The sequence below is a fragment of the Carassius carassius genome, chromosome 9, assembly GCF_963082965.1.
Source record: "Carassius carassius chromosome 9, fCarCar2.1, whole genome shotgun sequence".
In the NCBI taxonomy this organism is placed as follows: domain Eukaryota; kingdom Metazoa; phylum Chordata; class Actinopteri; order Cypriniformes; family Cyprinidae; genus Carassius; species Carassius carassius.
In genome coordinates, this window is record NC_081763.1 from 4,905,732 (window position 1) to 4,928,701 (window position 22,970).

Below are 22,970 nucleotides of genomic sequence, written 5' to 3' on the forward strand. Positions count from 1 at the left end.
CATGAGCGAATGAGACGGAAACGGGGAACGATTAGAACTTCGACCACGAAGCTTTTAACTCGTATCGAAGAGGAGACCAACAAGGACAACGCGGATTGTGAGCAGTTACGTGAACTGTTGTTGTTGTTGAGTACAAGAGAGGAAAGCTTATCAGAACTGGACAAGCAAATAGAGGACGATACGTCGACAGAAGAACTCGAGGATGAGGTTGAAAGCGCTCAAGACTATAAAGACCGCATTGCATTGTGGAAAAGACGTGCTACAAGGCTGATTGAGTGCAGCAGCCGAGATTCAACCGCTCTTCAAAGTGACGTAAGTGCCAATGCTGAACGATCGCATAACAGACAGTCAGTTAAACTGCCAAAGTTGATAATTGATAAATATGATGGAGAAATAAGTGCTTGGCAAGAATTTTGGAAACAATACGAGACTGCCATTCACCTAAATGATGCACTGATCAAAAGGGAAAAGTTTACATACTTAAAATCCTACTTAACTGGAGCTGAATCTAAGGCTGTAGCAGGGCTTACATTGAGCGATCATAATTATGATGCTGCAATCACGTTGCTCAATGACAGATTTGGAAGGAAGAATCCCATAGTGCACATATGTCCAACTGCTGAATCTGACTCCCGTGAAGAAATCATATGACATTACAGCATTCAGACAGCTATATGATGAATGTGAGATACAGATTCGAGCTTAGAGTCTGCTGGCATTCACTGTGACACTTATGGTAGCCTTCTTTGCCCAATATTGATGCAGTTAATTCCAAATGACATTGCACTCAACTATACTTGTCAGGCTTGGTACAAATGACGTATGGAGCGTACCTGAGTTCATGGCACGAGACACATAGCAAAATTCTGTAGAGCAAAAGGTGTTTCATTTCTATTCTGCAGTCGTCGCCATCATCAGTCTGTGTGTGAACAAAGTGAAGAAAAGCCAGAAATGTCTAGTATGAAGATGGACACTGGGTTTCATCTGTATCAAGCACAGTAAATATTAAATCAAAGGAACCAAACACAGTGTTGCTGCAGACAGCGAAAGCATGGACTGAGGGTCCAGGAGGGAGAAAGATCGTACGGTGTTTGATAGATGGAGGCAGTCAACAAAGTTTTGTTCATGAGAGGCTGGTGAGAAGTTTGCAGCTACCATTGCTGAGACAAGAGACACTGAAAATCCACACCTTCGGCTCTCCCAATTCTTTGATGACCAAGCGTAACACTGTAAAAATGGTCTTAGAAAATGTGTGGAACACACAACAGAAAATTGAGATTGAAGCTATTGAAACTCCACAAGTGTCCTCAGCTGTTATGAAGGTGCCTGATGATCAAATTCAAAGACTGATGAAGGACAGGGGAATGCAGCTCGAAGATTTTCCGCTTGAGGGTGATGACCCAGAACTTTTAGTGCTCATTGGAGCAGATTTCTATTGGAAAGTTGTGTCTGGCAAAATTGAGAGATTATTTGATTCCCTTGTGGTTCTGGGCAGCACCGTTGGCTGGGCCATTCAAGGTATTGTTTCAAGCTCAAGCGAAATGGAAACTACATGTATGCACATTAGTGTAGCAGAAGATGATCAAATATCAAAGCAGTTACACACGTTCTGGGAAATTGATTCTCTCGGTATTGTCCATGACAAATCACCCAGTGCAGAAGAAGCTGAAGCTTTAGAGATTTTTGAACAGTCAGTGAGCTTTAAAGATGGACGCTATCTTGTTGAGTTGCCATGGAAACATCAGAGCTCAAAGACAACTACAAAGTTGCCAGGAAAATGTTTGAAGCTATAACGAAAAGATTCAGAACTGATAATGTGCTCTACGAGAGATACAATGATGTGATTCAAGAAAATCTGCAGCAAGATATATGTGAGGGGGTAAAGGATACGCCAACTGCAGAGCAGGCCAGCACAGTGAAGTATTAAATGCCGCACCATCCAGTAATCAGAGATGATAAGTCAACCACTAAATTGAGAATAGTATTTGATGCGTCTTCACACGAAGAGGGTTCGCCTTCCCTCAATGACTGTTTGCTCATCGGGCCTAACTTAAACCCAGATTTACTTCATGTGCTTATCAAATTCCACCTTCACAAAGTCGCCTTCACAGCTGATATTGCAAAGGCTTTTCTGCAGATAGGATTAAAAGAGAGGGACAGAGATGTTCTGAGGTTCTTATGGACTTATGATCCCTCATCACAGAATTCTGAAAGTGAGTTTCGCATCATGAGAATGAACAGTGTGTTGTGTTTGGAGTTGCATCTAGCCCCTTTCAGTTAGCGGTGACCATTAGAACCCATCTCAACCGGTATGACTCTGAACAGCCTAAAACTGTAGCAATACTCCGGGAATCACTATATGTGGATGATCTCATTGCGAGCTTGCCAGATGTGGATGAAGTTTGTTTTATCACAGCACAAGCAAAGGCTATCTTATCTGCTGCAGGAATGGACCTGTGGAAATGGATGACCAACTCCTCGGACCTGAGAACGAGATGGATGATTCAAACCAGGTTGATAGTACAGCAGATTCAGAGACACAAAGCAATGCATTGAAAGTGTTGGGATTGATATGGAGGCAAGACCACGATGACTTTGTGTTTGACTTGCGCAAGTTGCTAGATGTTTTGAAGAGAAAAGATAGTACTAAGAGGAGCGTGCTTCAGATTTCATCACGTATCTTTGTTCCAATAGGTTTTATAACACCCTATACCATCCGTGCAAAATGCCTGTTCCAGGAAATGTGGGAGCGAGGTCTCAAGTGGGATGAGGAACTACCCCCAGATTTATCCCACAAATGGAGGAAGTGGTGTGATGAGTTGCCACAGTTACACGATGTGGCCATACCTAGATGGTATCACATCTTGACGCATCAGCAAGGCGAAACTTTCAGACTCCATGTTTTTTGCGATGCAAGTGAAAGAGCTTACTGTGCAGTTGGATATTTGCAAGGCAAGAACGAGACTGGAGAAATTATCTCAACTGGTAGCTTCAAAGTCCAGAGTTGCGCCTCTAAAGAAAATGACGCTGCCTCCACTGGAGTTGATGGGAGCCTTGAAAGGTGCCAGGCTAGGACATAATCTATTAACGGCTCTTAAGATTGGAGAAAACCAGCTTAGCATGTGGACAGACTCAATGATAGTCTTGAGTTGGCTCCGCAGTTCAGCACAGAAATGGAAGCCCTTTGTGGCAAATCGAGTAACTGAGATTCAAAGCCTCACTAAATCAGAGTCGTGGTCACATTGTGACGGAAAGCACAATCCAGCAGACCTTCCTACAAGAGGACAATCTGTTGACAGTTTGATTGATAATCCGTTGTGGTGGAATGGACCTGATTTTCTCCTGTCAATGAATCCAGTGGTCTCAGCTGATGTAGATTTTTCAGTGGAAGAGGTAAAGGTAGAGCTCAGATCTAAATCCCAAGTTGCAATGCAGTTCATTGGCACAGATAAATGTGAGTCTCTGCTTGAAGCAAATACAGCAAACTCAGTACTGTTCTCAGAATCACAGCATAAGTAGGCAAATTTACACACTATAATATGCAAACTATTACCTATTATCCTTTGTAGACTAGCCATAGAGCTTATTTAACATTGCTCACCTTTGTCAAATCATTTGAACAGGGGTGTCTAAATTTACTGCTTTGAATTTTTTTTTTTTGACATCTTTATGTTTGCAGATTGCAACTTGGAATGCAAAGATTTGCAACGTATTATTTGTTTTCTTTTATAAATAGTTCCCATTATGATTATTTGAATTGGAATTGTGCCAGGGATTGATTTTAATTTATTTAATTCACCCTTTTTTTTGGATAACAGATTAAGAAAAACGGATGTGTTTTAAAAATAAGTTCAAGAGGATGTCATATTTTTAATTCAGTGAAAGCACTGAATATTTGCTGCTATACTGATAAGAAAACCCCAAAAAAACCAAATGCAAAACAGAGCACGAAATACTCTTCATCTAGCCAAATGCCAACGTCCCTTTTCACAGAGACAATGCTTGATAAAACAGTACTCAGGATTGGAGATAGGTTCTTGATAATTATTTGAGCAGGGTTTCCAACCACAACCCCTCCAAGGTTTTTCCAGCAGGAGTCTGAAGCTTCTGTTACTCAGAGCTAACATTTGCCCATTCTACGGTGACAGTAAAATCTGCACATCAAACAAATATCTGGTGGGGTTGTGTTACCTTTGGAAAAAGCAGATCAGATCATGGACAAGAGGAATTTGTGTGGGTAGATGTGTTAAAGACTGTAATCTCCAATGCAGATTTCTGGAGAGCTTTTTGAAAAGAATACTACTTTAGCCTATGTTGTTTCAAGCTTTCAACACTTCCATTGTTTTCTATCAAACCATCTTGTGCTGTTTTGCTGCATAAATACTGACTAGTTGTACAGCTATTCTTACATTACAAAGCACAGGACAGAAAGCAACACAACAGGTAGCCTGAGAGCCATCTACCTTGAAAGCATTTTAAGGTTTATTTTGCCCATTTTACGTTTCTTCTTATTTGCCATGTGATGCAAAGCCTAGCAACATCTCAGGCTCTTCTAATCACCGTTGCAGATGTTGTTCTGTGTATTCAGATGACCACCAGGACAAGACCACAGGAAACAGATGATTCTTCTGCACAATCTGACTTTGCTGCAGCCTGGAATTGAACTACTGGTTTCGTCTGGTCAGAGGAGAACTGGCCCCCAACTGAGCCTGGTTTCTCCCAAGGTTTTTTTCTCCATTCTGTCACCGATAGAGTTTCGGTTCTTTGCCGCTGTCGCCTCTGGCTTGCTTAGTTGGGGACACTTCATCTACAGCGATATCGTTGACTTGATTGCAAATAAATGCACATAAACTATTTAAACTGAACAGAGATTACATCACTGAATTCAACTGCCTTTTTTAAACTGATGAACTGCCTTTAACTGTCATTTTGCATTATTGACACACTGTTTTCCTAATAAATGTTGTTCAGTTGCTTTGACGCAATGTATTTTGTTTAAAGCGCTATATAAATAAAGGTGACTTGACTTGACTTGTTCTGTTCAATAAAGCTTCTAGTTGAGTACTAGTGATGAGCCTATTTTCTTAAACTAGAGGATCTGATGTACTGCTCATATGGGCCGTCCACTTATCCCCACTGTGCCAGTTAGATCCAGTTTGCTTTCTTCTTTTTTAAGACAGAAATGCACGACAGCAGTCAATCTCTCGAAAGCCTGAAAAACAGACTTGTGATGTTTTTGTGAAATGTGCTTGAGCATTTTTAAATCTAGAATTTGACTGTGCCAGACTGAATTTATAATACTGTATGTGAATTAAAAGTGTACTCAAGACTTCAGAAACTGATACTCTATTATGATGCCATTTTTATAAAAATGTAAGTTATTGTATTGCATTGTAAAAAAAATAAAATAAAATGAACCTATTTGAACATTAAAAGGGATACTCCACCCTAAAATAAAATTTTTGTCATAAATCATTTACCCCCATGTCATCCAAACCCGTAACATCTTTGTTCATTTTCGGAACACAATTTAAGATATTTTGGCTGAAAACTGGGAGGCTTGTGACTGTCCCATTGACTGCCAAGTAAGTTACACTGTCAAGGTCCAGAAAAATATAAAAAGCATCATCAGAATAGTCCATCTGCCATCTGTATTAAAGTGACGTGACATTCATCCAAGTATGGTGACCCATACTCAGAATTCGTGCTCTGCATTTAACGCATCCAAAGTGCACACACATAGAGCAGTGAACACACACATTCAGCCAAGTATGGTGACCCATACTCAGAATTTGTGCTCTGCATTTAACCCATCCAAAGTGCACACACACACAGAGCAGTGAACACGCACGCACGCATGCACGCACGCACACACACACACACACACACACACACCCGGAGCAGTGTTCATCATTTATGCTGCCGCGCCCAGGGAGCTGTTGGGGGTTCGATGCCTTGCTCAAGGGCACCTAAGTCGTGGTATGGCCAGCCCGAGATTCGAACCCACAACCCTAGGGTTAGGAGTCAAACTCTCTAACCACTAGGCAACGACTCCCCCACAACAATTTCAGGGGAGAGTGCAAACGCAGTCCCCCACTACCATAAATTATGCAGTCGAGATTCCCACATTTGGGGAATTCGCAGGGGTCAGCATGGCCGGAGTGCAATGGACAAGCCTCGCCCTGGGTGAACCGCCTTCTTGATCATGGTGTCACAGTGTCTGGGTTGTGTTCCCTGGGTTTCCACTAGGTGTCCTCCTTTCCCACGGTGTCTGTCACCTTATCACTTCCTGTTCCCTTATTTGGTCACCTTCCTCTTTGTTGAGTAATTGATTGTTCCCCACCTGTCTCCTGTTCCCTCATTATCCTTCTGTGTATTTATACCCGGTCTGTCTGAGTCTGTGGGACGGAGTCCTTGTTTAATGTCCTATGATTATTCATGTCCGTCGCTTCTTGCCTTGCCTTGCCTTGCCTTACCTTGTCTTCGTGTCTTCGTGTCTTGTTTATGTTGGATTTGGATATTCTGGTTTTGACCCTGCCTGGACTGTTTACCCCTTTGGATTACCCTTTAAATAAATGACTTACCTGCAATTGGTTCCCTCTCCTGTGTTTCCTGTAACACCGATCGTGACACATGGTGTCTCCCCTGCCAGGTAAGTATTTCAACCGTAACATTATGAAGCGATGAGAATATTTTTTTTATGTACACGAATAAAACTAAAATAATGTATATAATAATAAGTATGTTCTGTTTTCTTTCAAATCAAAGCATAAATACACTTAGAAACAGAGCATCCTTGTGGTGCAGCTGACACAGAAGAGCGTAGGTAGTTTGAGTGATGTGGAGAGACACAGAGGAGACTGTTGACAAAGGAATTGTTTATTATTTTTGTTTTATTTGCATACAAAAAGTATTTTCATTGCTTCAAAACATTGCAGTTGAAATACTGATGGCAGATGGACTATTCTGGCGATTGTTTTCATACTTTTCTGGACCTTGACAGTGTAACTTACTTGGCAGTCTATTGGACAGTCTCAAGCCTTCCGTTGTCATGGGTCATGGTGCCCTCTTGATCCCTCTGCTGTGTGTGTGTCATGTCTTTTTTCGGCAGCTTGTGATCAGTGCAATCAGCGCTGATCTGGTGGTGGGGCTGGACTTATCACTGGCTGCCTTTACCCCACCTGTTGCTGATTTCCTTTACATGGTATTCTCCTGGGTTGACATCTGGAGATCTCTCTCCAGCTTAACAAGCTGGTTGAACAGTTGGATCAGCTATACACTAGCCCTCCAGTGGCTCCTACGGTAATCCTTCCTCCCAACCTCGTTGGATCTAGTAGCCATTGCACTGAACCACGGCTCAATCCTCCTGTTCCTTACACGGGTGAGCCTAAAACTTGTCACTCCTTTTTGTCCCAATGCTCCCTGACTTTCTGGCTGCAGCCTTCCTGTTTTCCTACTGAGCAGTCCAAGGTAGCTTTTACCATCACGCTCTTGGTGGGTCTAGCGAGAGAGTGCGGAATGTCTATGTGGGATAATGAGCACAGCTGCTGTTCCTCCTTTGAGAGTTTCTCGAAAGAACTATGAAAGTGTTTGATCACTCGGCTCAGGGAACTAAAGTGGCACAAGCCCTATCGCTACAACTGCAAGGAGATGGCTTAGTGTCCAGTAACTTGATCAAGTTTTGCACACTCACAGCATCCTGTGGCTGGAATCACAAGGCTTTTTGGGATCACTTTCTCCATGGTCTGGCCTGGCACGTCAAGGATGAGATTTATTCCCTTGAATTACCCTTGAGCCTGGACAGACTCATTGACTGGAGGAGTGGTGCTACTGGTTGGTGAGGGGGTCACTTTTATTGTTTGGACTGACCGGTTTCGGTGGCTGTCCATAGCATGGGATGCTCGTCAGTTCGTGTCAGCCTCTCCAGTTTGTGTAATACCATCATACCTTTCACCAATACCTGGTAGACTGGGAGGGTTATGGTCCAGAGGAGAGATGCTGGGTTCCAGCTCGTGACATTCTGGATCGCGGTCTCATCAACCAGTTTCATCGGCGTGAATCCTCCGGGGATGCCAGGAGGCATCCCTTACGAGAGGGGTATTGTCAAAGGTCAGGGTGCCCTCTGGCTCCCTCTGTGTCTGTGTGTCATGTCTTTTTTTGGCAGCTTGTGATCAGTGCAATCAGTGCTGATCTGCCAATGGGGCTGCGCAAATCACTGGTTGCCTCTACCTCACCTGGCTAATTACCACTTTCCTTTATATTCCTCTTCCATCCAGTCCTTGTTGTGAGTAGATTGTTTTGGTGTTCTATGTGTTTCATGTCCTATGTGTTGGTTGTTTCATTCTATGGTGTTACACTCAACTCTGTCTTCCCTGCTCCCAGGATGCATAGAGAGAAGGGCTGCCCCTCTCTGCTTTACTCAAGTCTCAGGTTGTTTGTCCTGTGTGAGTGCTGAGTCTTGGGCAATCTTTTACTTCCTTGGCCTGCATCTAATTGCCGACTGAAGTTGGATTACCCCCAGAGACTGGCTTGCTACTTTTGGATAATAAACTTTCTTTGCAATTAATCCTCTACCTTTGAGTCCTCTGTCCTCATCAACCTGTCACATCCGGTTTTCATCAAAAATATCTTAAATTGTGTTTTGAAGATGAACAAAGCTTTTATAGGTTTGGAACAACATGGGGGCAAGTGATTAATGACACAATTTTCATTTTGAGGTGGAGTATCCCTTTAAAACAATTATTTCCACTGAGCTAATAGGGTAATTTAAGTTTTGAATTTAGTTTAGTGAATTTGTCTCTCTCTTATTAGCTGATACTAAGTTTTTATCAACATCTAGAGACGGTTGTGTGTGAAAATCCCAGTAGATCAGCAGTTTTTGAAATACTCAGACCAGCCCGTCTGGCACCAACAACTATTCCACGTTCAAAGTCCTTTTAATCCCCTTTCTTCCCCATTCTGATTCTCAGTTTGAACTTAAGCAAGTCGTCTTCACCACATCTAGATGCCTTAATGCATTGAGTTGCTGCCATGCGATTGGCTGATTAGCAGTTTGTGTTACCAAGCAATTCATTTATCAAGCAATTTTTTTTATCTTATCATGTAGAGTCACTGTAAGTAAACCATTGCTATAGTTTGTCTTTCTGAAGAGTGTAAACACTTTGACTGTAAATGTTTAAGCAGCCTAACATGTCAACGTCTGACTCAATCAAGTGTTTGAGTTTGGGGTGGAACTAGCCATTTGCCAGATGATAGATGGAAGCTGAATTAGTTTTTGGGAAACTTGTTTCTCATGCTTATTATTTTTGCAATTCCATTTAGTTCCACTAGCATTATAGAACTAACAGAGATACCTTTAACTGAAGCCAAGAGGAAAATGACAATGATGCAAAGTCAGGCATTTGAGAAATAATGTCATATTCAATTATAATGATAAACAAACAGCTGATGATTTTTAAAGATGAACATGAAAATTACCAATTAATTCAACAACAACCAATTTTGTTTATAAATACTAATAATAATAATAATAATAATAACAATAATACGACTTGGTATATAAATATGGCTTAAGAATGTGGCACATCAGACAAGTGCAGTATGAAAGCAACAGTGAAAAAGACGTGTTTATAAGGATGGGCTCGCTTACAAGTATGCTTGAGGACATATATTAATGGCCTGATTTCCTCCACTACCTATACTGTCACGGCTTATGCTGCTGGAAGGAACACGGAGCCGAGGGATAAACGCAACAAGGATTTATTAAATAAAACATAAACAAGGTAAGTCGTAAATAACAGGTGGCAAGAGGCAAGTGGCAAGTAACAGGTGACAAGTAGACAAGTTGACATTTAGACGAGTAGACCCGACAAAACAGAACTGAAAGGACAAGGCTTAAGTAGAAGGGATAATTGGGGAAACACAGGTGGATGGCATGACTAAATTAACAGGGACATGGAACACATGGGGAAATGAAGAGACACACCTGGAAACTAATCAAACCAGACACGGAAGACAGAAACTGGGTCACAGGGGCAAAAACACACAAAATGAGTCCAGGTGTGTGACAGTACTCCCCCCTCCCGGTAGGTGCGTCCTCGCACCGTAGAAACAACAAAGGGAGGCGTGGGTGGGAACTTGGGAGGAGGTTCGGTGGAGGACAGCCTCCCAGGAGGGGGCCAGCAGACAGGGACTACAGAGGAAGGAGCCAGGGAGGAGATGACGGAGGGAGGAGCCAGGGAGGAGACAGGAAGGATGTGAAGCAGGAGGTACCCAGCAGGACCCAGGCCACAGCCATAACGGCCCAAGGTGGGGCCGACGGTGGAAGGAGCCATGGAGGAGGAATGGTCACTGACTCCAGGGACTCGACCCACGGCAACGGAGCAAGTGGAGGAGGAGCCCGAGGCGGAGACGGAGAGCCGAAGAGCCAGGGTGACGGGGAGGAGCCGGAGGTCCTAGGCGGAACAGATGGCTCTGGTGACTGACGCGGCGATGTGGATCCGGAAGGCCGCGGTGAGGCCAGAGTGACCGAGGACTGAGGTGTAGCCGAGGGGATGAAGGAGCCTGACGGAGCCGGAGGGACAGAGGGATGAGGCGAAGCCGGAGGAGTGGAGTCCCGAGGCATAGGATGGACGACGCCAGACCAAGGCGGAGCCGGAGGGACGAGGGAGCCAGGCAGAGCCTGCGGACTGCCGGGCCACGGCGGAGAGGAAGGAGCTAGGAGCCATGGTGGAGCCGACGGGTCAACGGGCCGAGACGGAGTCCAGGCCTCAGAGGCTGGAGGCGGAGGTGAGGGAGACGCCGACCAAGGCGTCGCTGGAGGATGGCGGTCCCGCTGAGCTCGCACCACAATGATGGTAGGCTGAGGGCGAGCAGGGGGCAGCCAGACGACAGCGGAGGAGGAGGCAGGAGTGTGTGGGAGGGTGGGAATTTTGGAGGAGCAGGCATTGGAGTAAGCTCTGGGGCTGGAGCCCTTCCTGGGCTTAACGGAGGATCAGGAGCCCGTCCTGGGCTTAACGGAGGATCAGGAGCCCGTCCTGGGCTTAACGGGGGTTCAGGAGCCCGTCCTGGGCTTAACGGGGGTTCAGGAGCTCGTCCTCGGCTTAACGGGGGATCAGGAGCCCGTCCTCGGCTTAACGGGGGATCAGGAGCCCGTCCTGGGCTTAACGGAAGATCAGGAGCCCTTCCTGGGCTTAACGGGGGTTCAGGAGCCCGTCCTGGGCTTAACGGGGGTTCAGGAGCCCGTCCTGGGCTTAAAGGTGGATCAGGAGCCCGTCCTGGGCTTAAAGGAGGATCAGGAGCCCGTCCTGGGCTTAACGGGGGAACAGGAGCCCGTCCTGGGCTTAACGGGGAATCAGGAGCCCTTCCTGGGCTTAACAGAGGATCAGGAGTCCGTCCTGGGCTTACAGGAGGATCAGGAGCCCGTCCTTCTCTGATAAGAATCAGAAAATGCTAATCACATTACAAACAGATATATATTTCCACCTGTAGTCACTAATGGCCAACTGTCTGTTTAGTCTGGAAGGCTACAACTTTGGTTTTCAACATATTGTTTCAGAAATGCAAACAATTAAATATTGAAATTTAAACCTCATTTGCTTGGTTTTATGTTGTTAAAGTTAACTTATTGGAAAGAAATAAGAATGTTAGAATGAAAGAGGAAAATATTAAATTTGTTTTTATGTTGTTATTTATTTCACATGGGTTTGAATCAGATTTGGTCAGATGGTCATTTCAGATGGTGCATCTTACCCACTGACTCGACTTGGGTCAATTTACCCCTAACCCTGAGCCATGGGAACACTTTTTTTAATAAGAAGCTTTATTTTTAGAACCCTTTGTCATAGATACATTCTGATCATTTAAAATTATATGGATACTTTCATTAGGATATAATTAGATAGGATAGATACTTTCATTGTACCTCTGCATCTTGAGAACCACATAAGTAAAAAATGGCTAATCTTACCCCACTCTCTCCTATAAGTATTAGACATTTTATTTAATATTTACAGCATAACTCTATATTATATACTAATAAACAACTCATTTAGAGCATTTATATTATTTTTAAATTATTTATAGGCCTACTATTAATATGGTTTTGATAAAATATATTATGGATTACTGGTATCAAGAAAAGTGATTATAATGTGGAATATAGCCTACTTAATTACAAGAATTAAAGTGTGACAAACTAATAAATATTCTATATGATGATTTACCTGCTGGCTTGCTGGAGCTTTGAATTCATGTTTGCAATGTTGAACTGCCTTTAGCAGCTTCCTTTTTCTCTTTCTCTCAAGTGTGCCAACAACAGCAGATTTTGTTATTTATGTTATCTGATCGGGTATAATAATCTGATTAGACATTCTAATTGTAAGAACGTGGATATTTTGTTGTAATCACTTTTTTATTACTTTACCGAAAGAAATACAAAAACAAACTACCAAATGACTAATTCAGCTAATCATCCACTGACTGTAATGTGGATTATAATGCATCTACCTGATAAGGAAAGAGCTCCGAGAACTGGGGTCTCTACTCCAGAGAGCGGTGTCTTTAGTGTAGCAGTAACAATGCTTTGAGCTCAGGTGTGGGTGGGGGGTGGTGAGAGATTGTCACCTCTGCCGATGAGGGCCAAGGGGCAGTGGCTCAAGCCACTGGGCCTCCCCCCTGTGCATAGCCCTGTAACATAACAACGTTTTCAAAACGACTGGCTTTTACTCATATCTGCGAAAACGTCCAAAAACACTGTATTAGGTATGCCAGGCCAGCTGTTGGCGCTGTCACCTTGTTAGTAAACAGTACCTGTAACAGTCTCCGCTGTTGGTTGTAATATTGGTGAAGTAAATCCACACTTTGCTGGAGAAGCTTTAGCAAACTCTTGAGCAGCAACAACATTACCATGTATTCCACCATGGCTATGAATGGCTCGCGCTTGCCTTTAAAATCGTCACGTACTGTGCATGTCTTGTACATACCTAACACATACTACACATGTGCATGACGTCATCGTTTTCAAAGATTCCCGTTTTGGGTTTTTACACAGAAACAGGAACAGTGCAATTTTCAAAAACTGCCACTTTGAGTCCCATTTTCAAAAATATGTGTTTTGACTCCCTAAAAACGCTGTTGTTGTGTAAACGAACAGGCAAAACTCATAAAAAGTTTCCCATTTTTGGCTAAAAATTATGTTGTGTAAACGGCCCCTTAAATTGAAAGAGTAAATGAACGTCAACCAGTGGTCACATGACACTGTTTGTTTCTTATTAAAGGGGCCAATTGGCACCTGCAGCGGTCAGGGCTCAGGTGGGGGAGGGTTCATAGTTCATATGGTCCCTTTATTATAAAACTGGTCTGGTGATGGTCTCGGTCTCAGTCAACTCACTCACAGTCTGTTCACTGACTGCATGCTAATCATAAAACTGGAAAGCACTTATGAACATCACAAGCTCCAGTCAGACTTTTATGCAGCATTTTGGCATCAAGTTCCACAGGTTTACTTTGTATTATCTCTAAACAACATGTAAAAACAAACTGAGGTTGGTCCTTTTGTGTATCAGTAATTATAGTGTTTCTATACTCCAAACCTGGATTTGGAAGATGGCAGAGGGGTGTCTTGTGCACATTTCATGTTTGGGGACTCTTTCACAATCATTATGACATACAGCAATGTTTGTGCATTCTATGCTCATGTGCGTATATATATATAAACAGACATTCCACAGCTGACACTGAATTTGGATAAATTGTGCGTGAAAGCATGTCCAGGTCCTCACCTCCTGATGTTGCTAGCATCTAGCTGCTCCTGTAAGACCGACGCTCTCTTCTGCAGGAAGCTGACCTGCAGATAAACACACCTCAAGTTTAGTGGTATGTTTATCAAATTAGGAACCACTTTACGTGCTAGGTTTTACCACTTTGAGAAACCAATACATTTTTCATGCACTGATTTGAAGTACAACAAAATAATTTACATGTGCAATCATTTCTAGAGCATTATGGGCCAAACTCCTAGTTCTTTGGGAAAGAGTATCAGCTCACCATTAATATATATGATGCCCATAGGATCTGAATTGTAAGCCCATAACTGCCAGACCAGATTACCATACTCTACTTTTAAAGGGCTTGTGTCATGAGAAATTGAATTGTCCTTGATCTTTGGAAATAACAGACTTCAATGTGCTATTAAAACATACTGTAACTTTCAGAACTCAGAACGTCCTTCCAGCATTTAAAAGAGCATTTACTGAAAGAAAGCAGCAAAATGGGCTCAATCAGAACTTTCACAACTGTTTGACCTCAATCAGATGAATACATTAATACATCAATGAAACCCACTGGGACTTTAGAAACTTTATCTGCCCACTCCCAATAAGTGGGAAAATACACGATTTATGTGACCCTATTAATGTCTAGCAATTCCTTTTACCATGTGCTATTGTGTAACAATAGCAAGTAGAAAAATCATTGCATCAACCTCAGATCCGCTATGACTAAAAGTGATTTCTTTATGAAAATATTTTCTCGTAAAGAAATACATTTGGTTAATTCAGGCTTTTTAAAATTTTGTATGAGCCTGATTTTTGTTTTGTTTTTTTTACATTGTTGTGCGACGATTTTCCATGAAACCAAGATACACAGAGCAAACCTCAAAGCAAATCTAATGTTACCATCCATGCAAATGCATGCCTCTGACTCTAAAAAGAATGACTATGGTTAGATTCTTGAATGGCCACTGGTTTTGTTAAAATAATGCACAGCTATGTGCAATCCTCGAAATATTCAAGGACAGAGGAGGCCACGCTGTTCACCAATTACAATGCATAAACATATCAGATCACAGAGCAGTGGCTGCGATTCCAAAAGAATCTAGTCAACAGCTATTCAAAGGCGTGCGCCAGGTCTTTGAACTGTGATCTAGAAATGTTGTTTGAGGGGCCCAGGGCCATGCCTGACAAAAGGGGGCTATTGTTTAGATTTGAAATGTAAAAAAAAAATGCTCTTGCCACAGACTCGTGTAGAACAAGGCTGACTGCAACTAATAAGACCCTGGCCGGAGCCCTTGAAGCCTGTATTAATGTGGTTGGCGGGTGTAATTGCACATAAGGAGATGAACTGGACCAGAGACTTCAAAGCCCTGTGGCCAAATTAGATCCATGTCTATGGAGGAACTTGCAACACTTGTTACCCCCTCCCCTTCTCAATAAATCAAATAAACAAGAGCTATTGGAGTTCAAAGACATGAGGTCTGACTGCTCGTTATTATAGGCTGAGGGACAGGAAGCTGCGACGGCATACAAGACATCAAATGTTGGGGTACTGAAATTAAGTGGCCTGATCACATGCAGGACTTCATACGAGTTGCTGAAACCCTAGACTGGGGTTGTTCCAGTTTTTGTGTAAAATGCTTTCCATACATCTACATCTTATGACTTTTAAGAGTTGCTTTGGAGGCTATAAATCTAATGATAAAGAAACAATAAAAGCATTGCCATTTTTACAATGCAGCTCACTGGGAATATGTGACTCTGGCTAGATTTCTGCAAAACCTGAAATTGGTTGTTCCAGTTACATCCACTACACTTTTCAGGTGACGCCCACAATAAGCATTATAAGCAATATCCTTTGCAGATGTGGCTTTAATAAACAGACCAGTGTAATGTGCCTGTGGGTGCATTTTTACAAAAAAATTTGCTTGCAGCATGTTTCATGTTAAATCTTCTGCCACAGAATAGCATGCTCAATTTTCTCCAATGCATGTTAATGGTTAATGCAAGTATCATGGCAATTCAGAAATGAAATTCTAAAGTGCTAATGCTTCATCACATTTAAAATTAACATACTACTTACATTAAACCCTTAATCAATTGATAGTGTTTACAAAAGCAAACATGACATAAAGATGCACTTGCTAAAGCAATTGTGCCATTTTAGCATGCTTCTACATGGCTTTAAGCTTTTTTGTCGAGTGTTGTGACTTGTGTTTTACAGTACTCATACCCCAGCATTCCACATTGTAAGAGTAATATTAGAAAGTTTATTATATCAGAAAATCCATACACATGGAGTTGGTTATGTGATGCAAATGGCAAAATGTATCAGTTTACAAACCATGTACTACAGTAAAAGTGATTAGTGGTCATAATATAGTATTGCGCAAGGAACCACAGGAAAATATGTTTTTATGAATCAATAATCTGCCCCTGTAATCATCATCATTTGTGTGAAAAGGAAAAACGTTGGTGGTTTTAACTGCCTCTAGTGTTCATTTCTGCTGGAAAGTGTTAAAATGTACTATATGGGTACAGTTTTGCAGTTTCACAGAAATGTAACCAGAGTCATGTATTTACAATGAGCCTGGATTGTTTTTTTCAGCGATTTATGTTTTTAGTGTGTGATATCTAGAGCAGCTAATTCTTCAAGCTGTGTTTGAAATGGTCGGGGTGTTAGTTGTTCTTATAGCTGTTGGAAATCGATTCCACTACTGATATATATATATATGGTGATTGGAGTGTTTTCTCTACTTCCTGTTGGCCTTCTGTAGCAAATCGTAGCTCCGTGTAGCTGTTTTTATTTTATTTTTTCTCTAGAATCTTTATCTTACTATCACTCGCCGGTTTCGGTTCAGGAGGTAAGGGCTTTTTGCGTCTAACGCATCTTGAATGTTCGGATCAGGAAGGGTGATTTTGGGACTCGTTTACACGAGACACACCAATTTGAAAAACTAATGGATTGCATAGTCGATATAAAAAACTGGATGACGAGTAATTTCTTGCTGCTAAATTCTGAAAAAACAGAGGTGTTAATTATAGGACCTAAAAACTCCGCTTGTAATAACCTAGAACACTGTCTAAGACTTGATGGTTGCTCTGTCAATTCTTCGTCATCAGTTAGGAACCTAGGTGTGCTATTTTATCGCAATCTTTCCTTAGAAAGCCACGTTTCTAGCATTTGTAAAACTGCATTTTTCCATCTCAAAAATATATCTAAATTACGGCCTATGCTCTCAATGTCAAATGCAGAAATGTTAATCCATGCATTTATGACCTCAAGGTTAGATTATTGTAATGCTTTATTGGGTGGTTGTTCTGAACGCTTAGTAAACAAACTACAGCTAATACAAAATGCAGCAGCAAGAGTTCTTACTAGAACCAGGAAGTATGACCATATTAGCCTGGTCCTGTCAACACTGCACTGGCTCCCTATCAAACATCGTATAGATTTTAAAATATTGCTTATTACTTATAAAGCCCTGAATGGTTTAGCACCTCAGTATTTGAATGAGCTCCTTTTACATTATAATCCTCTACGTCCGCTACGTTCTCAAAACTCAGGCAATTTGATAATACCTAGAATATCAAAATCAACTGCGGGCGGCAGATCCTTTTCCTATTTGGCGCCTAAACTCTGGAATAACCTACCTAACATTGTTCGGGAGACAGACACACTCTTGCAGTTTAAATCTAGATTAAAGACCCATCTCTTTAACCTGGCATACACATAACATACTAATACGCTTTTAATATCCAAATCCGTTAAAGGATTTTTAGGCTGCATTAATTAGGTAAACCGGAACCGGAGACATAACACCCTATGTACTTGCTACATCATTAGAAGAATGGCATCTAAGCTAATATTTGTCTGTTTCTCTCTTGTTCCGAGGTCACCGTGGCCACCAGATCCAGTCTGTGTCCAGATCAGAGGGTCACTGCAGTCACCCGGATCCAGTACGTATCCAGACCAGATGGTGGATCAGCACCTAGAAAGGACCTCTACATCCCTGAAAGACAGCGGAGACCAGGACAACTAGATCCCCTGTAAAGACCTTGTCTCAGAGGAGCACCAGGACAAGACCAAAGGAAACAGATGATTTTTCTGCACAATCTGACTTTGCTGCAGCCTGGAATTGAACTACTGGTTTCGTCTGGTCAGAGGAGAACTGGCCCCCCAACTGAGCCTGGTTTCTCCCAAGGTTTTTTTCTCCATTCTGTCACCGATGGAGTTTCGGTTCCTTGCTGCTGTCGCCTCTGGCTTGCTTAGTTGGGGACACTTCATCTACAGCGATATCGTTGACTTGATTGCAAATGAATGCACACCCACTATTTAAACTGAACAGAGATGACATAACTGAATCCAATGATGAACTGCCTTTAACTATCAGTAGTGGAATCGATACAGTGCCCTCCATAAGTATTGGAACAGTAAAGACAATACATCTGTAAATATGATTAAAAGATGAATATGAGGCAAAACTACAGAATGTCACATTTAATTATTAGGTGATTCAACACAAAGATGTTTTACCAGCTAAGAAGTTCAGCACTAGAGTTTCATCTCCCTATCTGACGTGAGCGTAAGTATTGGAACAGTTGCCTCACAGGTTTTTCTAAGTGTTCTGCTGTGTCCTGTTGCATTTGTTGCAAAAGCAAGGAATGTGTCTTACCTCTGATCAGCACCAAAAATAGAAAGGCAAGATTCTTCACAAATATAGTAGAGTTTTGGAACTGAGTTAATGGACCGATGATAACCTTTATCTAAGTGATTGGAAAGCAAAAGTGTGGAGAAAAAAAAAGGAACTGAAAATGATCCTTATCATACAAGCTCATCTGTAAAGCTTGGTGGAGGGGGTGTCATGGCATGGACATGCATGGTTGTCTCTAGAACAGGATCTCTTAATTTTAATGATGACTTAATGTATGATGACAGTAGCAGAATGAATTTGTAAGGTTACAAAATCATCTTGGCTTCCAACGCCACCAAACTCATTAGAAAGCACTTCTTATTAGATCAGGACAATGACCCAAAACACCCTAATAACAGTTCAGTCAAGGACTTTATCAGGGCAAAGAAATTGAAAGTCTTAGATTGCCCAAATCAATCTCCAGTTTTAAATCTGATTGAACATTAATTTCACCAGCTGAAGAGGAGACTAAAGACAGAAACTCCCCCAAACATGCAATAGTTGGAATTGGCTGCATTAAAGGCTAGAGAAAAGCATTTCAAAACATAAGACCAAGAGTCTGGTGATGTCTATGGGTTGCAGACTCACTGCTCTGATTGCATGCAAGGGATCTGCAACTAAATATTAGCTTTTATTCTTTTACATCTTTTTCAACTATTCCAATACTTATGCTCACATCAAATAGTGGGATGAACTATAAAAGTGCTGTCCTTTTTATTTGTTAAAACATGTATTTGTCAAAAGACCTAATAATAAAATGTGACTGTTTTTATTTTTTTATTTTATTTTTTTATATGTAGTTTCTGACAAAATCAGTATTCTATCTGGTCGGTACTGAAAAATAAATTTGTAATTTTATGCAAAATGCGATATCCGTAAGGTTATTTCGTCATATTTTCTCCCTTTTTTTGTAAAACCTTGACAAATGCCAGTCTCCCTTTTTTGCAGAACTTGATATATCCGCTCAACCAATCATAGCACACCATTCCACGTACTCTAGACAGTAATGGCGGCGCTTTGAATACACTTGCCATCCTAGTTTTCCTAATCTACATACATTGTACTTTGTGATCTACAAACAAGGGCTGCACAGTAAATCACATGGAATTGTCATGCGCATCTCGTCAGTAAAGCCGGTTCTGTGATTAATAGTACTGGTAAATCTCCATCACGTGCTTTCTGATGGAAATTATTCAGATGCATTTAAGACACAGAGCCATAGATCACCGACAAGCTATGCTATATCGCTTTCATTAGATGAATCGCATTCGATTATGGATGCGATATTGCATAGCTTGTCAGTGTTAGTGTTTTTATTAATGCCATTTATGTTTTTGTTACAACAGCACATAGCACTAGTCAACTAAATGAATGTAACATGCCTAAGATGAATGCACTTTAGGAAGTTGAATGTAAGAGAAATGTCATTTTAGAATTTCTGTGGTCTAATGTGATGTTGTTTATGTTCTTGTTTATAAAGAAATTTTATTTTATTGCTGTAATTAATTTATAGCATTAAAGGCAGGGTAGGTAAAAAATGTATAAACAACTCTCTTCCAAATTTGTTTAAACTTTCTATACATATCAATGCATAATTAAAATGTAAGTACTCTGTTAAAAAGAGTATAAAAATCGAGTTACTCTAGACCGTTTAATCTGTATTAAACACAGCTCATTATTTCTATTCGGGACGAAACATAGGATTGGCTTAGGCGACTGTCACTCTCTCGCAACCATGGCAACCACCCTTTTGCCACACATGACCTGCCCACTTGCGCGCGCACGTTTGATTTGAGGAATTCAAGAGGCACGGATCCTAGGAATACCAAAACAATGGCAGAGAAACAGCAAGCAAAATTCACAGTACCGGCCTATGCAGTTAGTGAAGGCAAACCAGGCAAAAAAAAGGAAGACAGTAACAGTACAAGAAAAGGCAATGAACAAAAAGTCTTTGGATAAACAAAGAAATAAAACGCGAGTTAATATCGGCGTGGCTTTCCAGCGATGGCGAGAACTGAGGGAACTCAAGGGGCTGAAAAGTGACTCCTTGATGGCTTTATTTCTGCTGTACAGGTAAATCTTTCTTTTTGTATTTTGATCATACATATTTTTTTGTTTATTTTTTCATGAAGCATGTGTCATTAGCACACGTAGCTGCGTAATATAGCTAACATAACATTACTTAGCGAGCCGTAGAGACTATAAATAATCTATAGGAGCCCAGAAGGGAGGGGGTGGAGTGAATGGAAATAATGAACTGTCTTTAAAACAGTCGTGAGAGGTCTACAGACACTCGATTTTTATACTTTCTTTTTCAGAGTACTTACATTTTAATTATGTATTGATATATAAATAAAGTTTAAACAAATTTGGAAAAAAAGTTTTTTATACATTTTTTACCTACCCTGCCTTTAACAAGATGACCTGTTGAATTCATTTTGGAAGCAAAGACTGATGAATGTATTCTTAGTCCAGCTCATTTTGGGGAAAAAAAATTATAACATTTTATAATAAGCAATTAAAAATCAAAACCTGGATTAGAATTTTTAATCGTATTATAACCTTACGATGCTATGTAAAAGTTTGAAACAGAAAATAGTTGTTTTCATCTTGCCACTTTCTTGGTAAAGAAAAAGTGTCAATGGATTAATCAGAATTAATTTATTGTGTTTTGGAACCAAACTCTTCACATATAGTTAGATATATAAGTGCTCCAGGTGTGTCTGTGAATCTGTTGATGTTGAGTCCATGTATATACAATTATGCAATGCCCAGATGCCTGTGTTGGTGGTTTTTCTGACCTGCTTTTCAAAAAAAATTAAACACTAACATATATTCGTTTATGTGTGTTCAGTGGGAGTTCTTGATCACCTGTGACTTAAGCGAGGTGATGGTGTTCTCCAGCTCCTGGTGCAGCTCTGTGGTAATCAGGCCTTTGATCTTCGACTCACAATCCTGACGGACATGTGTGATCTACATGAGGAGAGAGGGAAGAGATTAAAAATCTCCCACCTATATCAGACTGTCAAACATTGTGGTCAGTCCTCTGTAATCTAAAGCTGTCTGTCTAGCAAGTACAAACTATACACCTAACATACAACTTTGGCAAGTTTGGTTAGGTCTTCCCTCTTCCTTCACACACTCGAGAAGAATGGAATGAGAAGACGTGTTGCACTAAGGATACAGCAATGTCACATCTAGAGGGGTTTTGAGAGACCACCTTTTGCCTCAATAAACTCCTAATTTGCCGCTTATTAATAGTTAGTAAGGTAGTTGCTAAGTTTAGGGATCTAAAATATGGTCATCCAGAATAACGCATTAATATGTGCTTTATAAGGACTAACAAACAGCCAATATGTTAATAATATGCATGCTAATAAGCAACTAGTTAATAGTTAGAATTGGTCCCTACACTAAAGTGTAAAAACATAGCAGTGATGGTTGGTGTTATCTAACTATATATAGATACCATGCCTATTTTCTGATAAAATCTAAAAGTAAAATATAAAATAAATACATTTAATGTGCCAGTCAGACATACTTTAAGGTCTTTGGCAGTCTCTGTCCACCATCTTAAGTTAAACATGTCTTAATATTCGCCTTGTTTGAGGGAACAGAAGTGCAACAAGAAAGATGATTGCCTTTCCTAAAATAATTTTCCTGTTGTGGATTTAACTGATTGTTCTGGATTTCTGTAATTAATCTTCCAGAGTACAATGAAAGGATTGGAAAGCCACTTCAAAGAGGAAGAGTATACATTATCTGAACACAGCTCTGTTATTTTTTTGTCCCACAGTGAGCTATAGACTAGGCCTTTGCCATTTAACCAATTGTCCCCCGGTCACTGCCCTCCTTTTTATTTGACAAACCCCAATGTTACTGAAGATGATGCAACAATACTTCAGACTTGGTTCAAAAACAAAAGATAAAAATATAGATTATAATAAGTCTTTCCATTTGGTAACTAATAACCAGATCCATTGTGTGAGGAGACTCCTGCCTGAGTGATTATATCCCCAAAAAATTATAACATTATACAATGACCACCAAGACAACATCTGAGTGTCTCTAAGCAGATCCTGTTTGGTTCGAGGGTTCTTGAGAACTAGTGGTAGATGCTGGACTCATAACAGCATGTTGTTCCGCTCTTCAGTGACATTCAATCCCAAAGACTTTATCTCAATTACCCTCTTCATCATACACATTCCATGCAACACAACAAGTACACACTACAGCAGACGCAGCCCTGCGTACTGTATCGGGAGGCCCACGTGTAATTGAAGTCGACATGCCATGGATGTTTGCCTCAGAGAGTGGGAGGTAAAGGCATCTGTGAGGGAAAGGAAACGGGGGAGTAGCTTTCATAAACAGCCAGACAGCTTTTTAAGAATAGGAGCTATCGTTCAGTGCTGTGTCTGGCTACAAGCCCACTAAGTACAACTTTATTTGCGCAACATATCCAGCATGAGATGCAGCAAAAATTTGCCAGTGGAAAGTGTCTCTT

General features: G+C 41.2%; 1 protein-coding gene and 1 non-coding gene across 2 annotated transcripts in view; both read right to left on the reverse strand.

The window, feature by feature from the left end:
* LOC132148774 (axin-2-like) overlaps positions 1 to 13,859 on the reverse strand; it is a 45,744-nt gene extending 31,885 nt beyond the window's left edge. The window contains exon 1 of the mRNA XM_059557476.1: positions 13,782 to 13,859. The gene's annotated coding sequence lies outside the window, so the exon portion shown is untranslated. The remainder of the gene's footprint in view (positions 1 to 13,781) is intronic.
* Positions 6,069 to 6,231, reverse strand: LOC132150839 (U1 spliceosomal RNA). Its single transcript, XR_009436018.1, has one exon. It is a non-coding gene; the product is annotated as a U1 spliceosomal RNA (small nuclear RNA).
* Positions 13,860 to 22,970: the final 9,111 nt, after the last annotated feature.